We start from the raw sequence: 7,903 nt of genomic DNA, 5'->3' as shown, positions 1-7,903 counted from the left end.
GGAGACGACGCAAAGGCCTAAGCTCAGACAAGATTCGAGACTCACGGCCACTTCCCGGTGTGGTAGATGGTCTCCCCGGAGGGAGGAGCCTCTCCAGGGTTCCAGCTTTATCCAGGGGACTCGGTTTCCTTTCTCCTTAAGGCCACACCTCTTATGTGTAGGTAGGTGTTGAATCGGCCTGTACCAAGTTCCGCTTCCTCACTGGGTCACCTGGCTCAAACCCACCTGGGCTCTGCGCTCTCTCAGTGCACCAGACAGGCTCCCCCTTTCCCAAGTTCTAGTGCAGTTTTAACATTTCATTCTGAACTTACTGGTGCCGGCCGGCCGTGGCATTGGGATCAGGGGAGTTTGCCATGCCACGGGACCTGAGAGCATGGTCTTGATGTGTGGCTGAGCCCCCGGGGGCCTTGGGGCGTGCAGAGCTGGCCTGGAGGTAATATCGGGGAGCCGAACTGCTCTGCATGGGAAGCCAGCGGGGCTGCGGGGGTGAGGGAGGGGGCTGATGCTGAGAAAGAGGAAGAATCGAGGGCCTGGGAGGATGGAGGAAGGTTTGTGGCTCGCAGTGAATGAACTGTAGAAAATTCTGGTGCCACAAACATCACAAGGCCTTGGAAAAGAGCGCCTAGCTGAGATCCACCTGAACTCTGCTCTCCACCTTACGCTGCACTGTGAGCCCTCCCTCAGTGCACCTAGTGCATGGCCCTAACCCTTCAGGAAGAGGCACTGTCTTAGTCCATTTTCTGTTGCTATAACAAAATACCCAAGGCTGAGTACTTTATAAAGAAAAGAGGTCATTTGGTTCACAGCTCTGGAGATTTAAGAGCACGGTCACAGCACCTGCATCACTCTGGAGAGGGCCTCCTGGCTCCGCCACAACATGGCAGATGGCGTCATCATGGGAGTACACGCAAGAGGGAGAGGTCACACGGTGAGATAGGAAGCCAGAGAGATTCAGGGACCAGGCTCGATTTTTTATTTAACCCGCTCCCTCTGGAATAGACCAGGGTCCCACGAGAACCACATTACTACCTTCCAAGGGCAGCGCCCCTCATGACCTAACCACCTCCCGCTCAGTCCCACTTCTTAAGGGATCTAACCCTCCCAGCACCACCGTCCTGACGTCCTGATTCCAGGACAGGGACCCAGCACGTCCAAACCACGGCGTCGCTGTTCACAAATGCAGGCACCAGTGGTACCTGAGTAAAATCAAGAGAAGAACTTCCCTGGGGTGCACTAGGCTGGAGGGAAGAAAGTACCCACAGGAAAGCGCACGCGGCAGGGCATGCGGAAGGAGGAAGGACGTGGCCAGAGAGAGCCTGGGCCCTGGAGCCCCGGAGCCTCTGAGGGACAGGCATGGCTTTCCCTCTGAACTGAAAAGGGGAGCTGGACACTTCTTTCTGATTGTTAATTTGTTTTGTTTAGTTACACAGGACAGGGGAGTGTATTTTGACATATCAAACATACATGCAGTGTGACTTCCTGTTCTTGTGGCTGAACACCATGTGGAGTTACGCTGGTCGGGTGTTCACATATGAACATGGGAAAGTGGTGTCCAGTTCATTCTACTGTCTTTCCCCTTTCCCTCCTCCCTCTCTTCCTTTTCTTCCCCTTTGTCTGATCCAATGGACTTCTGTTCTTCCTTCCCCACCCTCCCTTGTGGTGCATTAGCATCCACAAATCAGAGAGAATATTTGGCCTTTGGTTTTTTGGGATTGGCTTATTTTACTTAGCATAATAGTCTCCAGTTTCATCCATTTACCAAATGCCATGATTTCATTCTTCTTTTTGGCTGAGTAATATTCCATTATGTATACGTACCACATTTTCTTTATCCATTCATCTGTTGAAGGGCACCTAGGTTGGTTCCCCAGGTCAGCCTTTTGAACTGAGCTGCTATGAACATAGATGGAGGAGCCGTACACTCTGTGTTGTTGTTTGGGTACCAGGGATTGAACTCAGGGCACTCAACCACTAAGTCACATCCCCAGCCCTTTTTTGTATTTTATTTTGAGTTGCGTAGGGCCTTGCTAAGTATCTTGCTAAGTATCTCAGGCTGGCTTTGAACTCGCGATCCTCCTGCCTCAGCCTCCCATCCACTGGGATCACAGGCGTAGCCACCGCTCCGCCCTGCCAGGACACTTTCACTCCAACAGCACAGCCCATGGACCAGGGGGCTGAAGGAGCTCACATGCCAAGCCCACCCGGAGTGAGCAAACACATGCTGCTCCAACTGCAGAGCCATCCCAAGATGGCAGCCCGCACGTACCCGGCAGCCTCCGGTAGCTGCCTCCCTTACCAGAGCACTCCTGAGAACAAGGAAACGTGCACATTTTAGCACATTTCTCAAACGCCCCGTGGGCTTTCACTCAGCCTGATCGTCTCTGTTTTAGAGTTAGCCAGAGGAGACAGAGCTCTGGACTCGGTCCTAGTCACAGTCTTCGGAGTCTCAGTGTCCCTGTCTGTAGCGTCAAGTCCCAGAGTCAGCAGGTGCAGAGACGCCAGTGCGCGCTGCGGTCTGCACTAGTCCATGCTGCGGTGCGCAGCCCAGGACTGGGCATCGTGAGCCACCGGTAAACACCTGCTGACTGTATGACTGAAAGAATCAACCAGGGGACCAGCGCGGTGGCGCACGCCTGTAACCCCTGTGATTCCAGCAGCTCGGGAGGCTGAGGCAGGAGGACCGCGAGTTCAAAGCCAGCCTCAGCAATTTAGCGAGGCCCCAAGCAACTTAGCCAGACGCTGTCTCCAAATAATGGGGATGCGGCTCCGTGGTAAAGCGCCCCGGGAAAACGCGTGCGCGCCGGGTGGCACAATGAAAGGCGCACAGGCCATCTGTGGCTCAGGCTGAGTCATCCCCAGCCCAAGGGAAATTCAGACTCCGACGTCTCTATTTTCTTCTTCTCTTTTTGCGCCGCTGGGGATTGAACCCAGGGCTGGCGCAGGCTCCGAGTCACGCCCCGACCCCCTTCTCCAGCTTCTTAAAGCCGAGGGGACACAGAAGGGGCGCCCAGGGAGAGAGAATGGGCTGGAACCCACTCCGGCGGGGGACACTTGGAGTCTAGTTGTGCCATGGAGGAGGGGACCTCAGGGGCCCTACGGAATTGTCACTCCTCGCCCTGAGCCCTCGCGCACATGGCCTCGGGGACAGCCTTCCTCCGCCCTGTGCCCCTCGCGGCCACGCCCTCCCTGCACGCTGTGGCTGTGCGTTTCCCTCCAGTTCCATTCTCCCCTCTCCTAACTACACTGGGGCACCCCATGGGCGACATTTCCCAGGCCCCTGCGGCTGTCTGTGGTCACGGGCCTAAGCATTGGCCAATGGGAAGCGAGCTGAAGTTTGGTGCTGTGTGACCTTCCCCGGCTCTTCCCCTTAAGAGAAGGCCTGCAGCACCCTACGTGGCCCGCTTGCTCCCCTCCTGACCCACCTGGCTGGGGCTGCTGATGCCGCTGCCCGGGATGTTTGGGGGATCTGGGGCGTCCTGGCTTCGCAGGACCCTGAACACACCTAGCGCTCAGGATTCACTCCCGAGTGAGCCTATGCGAGGCTCCAGGGCAGCACCCTTCAGCAGGTGTGTGGGACACACTGATGCCCCAGGAAAGGCACCGATGTCCCCCCTGCTAAGGGGACGGCCGCTCCCCCACTGGAAAGAGCTGGTGTAGGCTGCTCAGTTCAGCGTCCCAGAGAAAATGTGCTAAGCATTTCCATCCTCCTGTGGTCGCTCAAGTTCAGCTTCTTTGTTCCCAGTGCAGGTGTGAAAGGTTTAGAAAGGACAATCAGCCATGGGGTGATGGCTATTAGGTGGGGAGGTCAGAATTTGAACCCAGCTCTATCTGGCTCCAGAATGTGTGTCCTTACTCCTTTGTAAGATGCAGGGTCTACCTGGTTCCTCTGGCCCCGCCTGGCTGCTATCATCCACCACTGTATGACTGGTCACTTGAGGCTCTGTATCCCCAGCCTTGTCCTCTGGGCTAAGCTTCCACTTGGATTCCCAAGTGACGTATTAGTCAGGGTTGGTAGAAACCCTTCAACAGGAAGTGTGATTATAAAAGGGGATTTATTAGATGGGCTTACAAGACCAGAAGATGGACAGTTCACCATGACCGTCTGCAACTGGAGAGTTGCAAGACCCAGCAGTGTGCAGTCCAAGAGGCAGAAGCCCCAGAACAAGAAAGAGCAACAGTGCTACCTAGTCCAAAACCAAGGCTTCTGGAAACTCCCTGGAGAACCACTGGCAGAGTCTGCTTTGGAAGAGTGAAGAAGCGATGACTCTGATGTCCTCAGGTGATCACAGCAGCAATCAAGAGCCCCTTCAAGAAGAGCCGAGCTTACATCTACATCTGCTTCCTTGTTCTTCCAGCTTTTATTCCATCCAAGCCACCATCCATCCTAATGGGTGGTGCTGCTCATGAGTAGGGAGGGGCTCCACTTCAGTTGGCTATCCCACATGCCAATCATCCTTAGACATGCCCTCATGGACACACCCAGAGCTGCTTAATCATCAGCATCTCTTAATCCAATCAAGTTGTCAATTCAAAAATAACCATTACAGGTGACTTCAAGCCAACTGACAGGACCTGCAGCTGCCCCACCACAAATACCCAGAGCTCAGTGTATTATTGGGTCTATGTCCCTCCCCATAGCAGAGTCATCTCCCACTGCCACCAGGGCTTAGCCTCTGCCCTCTCATGGTGCCCTTCCCTGCCTCATGCCTCCGCATCTCCTAACAGTACCTCTGCATATCACTCTGTTTTTGTCTTGCTGTAGTTTAAATCTGAGTGTTCCCCAGAGACCCAGTGTTAAAGGCTTGATTCCCAGCTTGACCCTATTTAAAGGTGACAGAAACTTTGAGAGGTTCGTGTGTTGGGGGAAGGGTCTGGTGGGGGATTTTTAGGTCATTGCAGGTACACCCTTGGGACACCAGTCTCTTGCTCCTCTTTGGTACCTGGGCACTGTCAGGTGATTGGGCCTCTTCTACCACATGCTCCTGTCATGATGTACTGTAAGTCACAGGTCCAAAGCAATGGGTCTGTCAGTTATGTATGGAAAGCACCAAACCTGTGAATCAAAATAAACCTTTCCTCTTCTTAAGTTGATTTATCTCAAGTATTTGTTACAGTAACAGAAAGCTAACTAATACATGACCAATGGCTCTTTCCCAAAATCAGATTGCTTTCAGATCCCTTGACCCTCAATTCCTTCTCAGAATACTTCAGCAATTTCCTGTTTTCTACAAAATAGAGCCCAGACCCTGTTCATCATGACCTTTGCAATCTAAGGCCTTGCTGCCCCCTTCTCCCACACACTGAAGGACCAGTGCTCCACTTGACCACTGGGTTAGTCCATGCTACCTGCCTAGCCAGTATCCATTTACCCCTTCCTCCTTATTAATAGGACGCCATGGTTTAGCTGGTCTTGTTACCAGGCACCTCTGCCTGTGAGGGAAGAGGTGAGGCCATAATACTCGCTGCTCCAAAAATACTCAAATTGGTAGGAAAGTGGTTTTATTTAAAGAAAGATAGGATAAACTTAATAGTTTCAAAGTTTCCTTCTCCCAAAAGCTTTTAGGATCAACAAAGGTGCAGTAAGACAAAACAGGAGTTTCAAAGTGAGTCCCTGGAGCTTCCTAATCACATCAGAAGGAGCTGGGACCTGTGGGGCCAGCATCTGCGGCTTCCTTTTAGATAAGCGCACTATCAGAGGGCTTTCTTTAGAACTTCGAATGCCAAAGGACAGCGTGTTAGAGATGGAGGAACCGATTGAAGAAACCGTGGGAAGAGGGGCAAAGCCCTTCAGCTTCCAGTTTCAGCAGCGGGGCGCCCTTCCCAATTTCAGATGGGGGGTCTCCAAATTCAGTCTGTCTTGATCCTTCTGATAAAGACTAGTTTTCATATCTGCTGGCAGTGAGTTGTGGCTGCATGACAAAGTTTAGGTCAATGACATGTGATCAAAGTGTGCCAGGCCCCCTGTCAATCGACTTGATAGAGAGCTGCTTAGCTGGAAGGAAGGCCTCTTTGGGCCTTGCTCCTTCTTGTTTCCTGGAACTCTGATGTGCTAGCTAGAGCTCCAGCAGCCCTTTTGGTCCACAAAGTGACCAAAGTGTGGAAGCCAGTGTGGGAATGGTGGAACGGAAAAGAGGAGGGTTCTGGAACCCGGCACCACAGAGCTGTCATTGCCACCCTGAACTGCCTACCTTCGGCTTATTTTTGTGATCCCACGTCAGGGCTTGATTTTAACTCTGTTTCTCCACAAACCCTCGCCCATTCCCTGGACATAGCAACCCACCATGACACCCCCCGTTTCCCAGGTCCCAGTTTGGCCCTCTAGTAGCACTGCACCATGGCCGGCATGAAGTGGCTAAAAGACAAAAAAGACTGGGTGCCCAGAAGTGAGTGTCTGGGGACACAGGCGCAGCCTTCGTGGCCCACTGTTTCCCTCCAGGTTGGGGGACAGTCAGTCCCCTTCTCTCCACCAGGTGGCAGGGCTGGCCAAGCCCGGAGGCTTCGTCCTTCACCAGCTCATTCAGAGTTAGAGTTCAGGGCAGGAGGGGGTTTTGGCAAGGTAGCTGCAATTTGCATACCACTGGGGTCCCGATGGCTTTTTCTGTGTGTACGCACAGCTGTGGACCAGCACCTGATTGACCTGCATCCCAGGGGCTCCCCTGTGCTCCCCCCAGTCACAGACTCCCCAAGAGCAGCCCCACCCGGGCTTCTACACCACAGCCTGGTTTTGCCCGAGCCGGCAGGAGGCACACGCGCAGTGGTGCTCTCTGAATCTTCTCTTCATCAACCTCACAGCCCCAGGTTCACGCCTACTGACTGGGGTAACAGCACAGCCATGCCCCAGTATCCGTGGGGATTGGTTTCAGAACCTTCTATGTAATGATCTACTATTTGCATAAGGTACAGATCGTGTCTAGATTACTTGTGCTACCTAGTGCAATGGACATAGTCGTTAGGCTGAATTGCTTAGGGAACAATGACAAGGAAAAAAGGTCTGTGCCTGTTTGATACAGACGTAAGTATATATATATATACACACACACATATGCATATATACATACATATAGACTTTATACATACATATATATGTACATTTATACATATATCTTCACATATATATATATATATCTTCATATATATATGAAGATATATATATATCTGGGACCAAGGATTGATGCTTAACCACTGAGCCACATCCTCGGCCCTTTTGAGATTTATTTATTTTGAGACGGTCTAGCTAAGTTGCTGAGACTGACTTTGAACTGGAGATCCTCCTGCCTCAGCCTCCAGAGCTGCTGGGATTACAGGCAGGCGTGGGCCACCGCACCAGCACAAAAGCACTTTAAAAATGGGCCCTGGGCAAATTGAGTGCAGACTATCACTGAGGGTCCCAGTGAAGTGACAAAATTGCCCTGGGGAGAGGGGGTGTAAGGAGCTGCAGGGCGAGGGGAGTGGGTGCTGAGTCCGCGGAAGCCTCAGACCCACCCCGGGCTTGGAGGGCTCACAGGGCCGCGTGTCACCCGGCAGTACCGAATACAGCCAGCAGGGGCCGCCCCAACCTCCGTTCCGGTCAAAGGCTCCCCTGTTTCAGGGCCTGTCACTTTTCAGAACAAATATTTACGACGACTTGCCAGGCACCAGCTTTGCCTTGCACCAAAGGGTAGGGAAGGGACAGTCTCCATCGTGGGGCGGTTTCCAGCACACGCTCAGGCAACCCGTCAGCAACTACCTTATGAGACTCCTACTATGCATCAGCACAGTCCAGTGCAGGAGATGTTAACTAATAGCAACCAAATACTCACCAGGTGCCAAGTACCCTGAGGAACCACAGAGGGACTAATGGGCAGTTAGGGCACCTGTTCTTCAGCCACCGTGTGAGGACCAAGTCCTGCTTCCTGAACACAGA

The sequence above is a fragment of the Sciurus vulgaris genome (genome assembly GCF_902686455.1).
Source record: "Sciurus vulgaris genome assembly, chromosome: 14".
Lineage (NCBI taxonomy): Eukaryota > Metazoa > Chordata > Mammalia > Rodentia > Sciuridae > Sciurus > Sciurus vulgaris.
The sequence above is the reverse complement of the archived record's forward strand: the minus strand, read 5'-3'. Positions refer to the sequence as shown.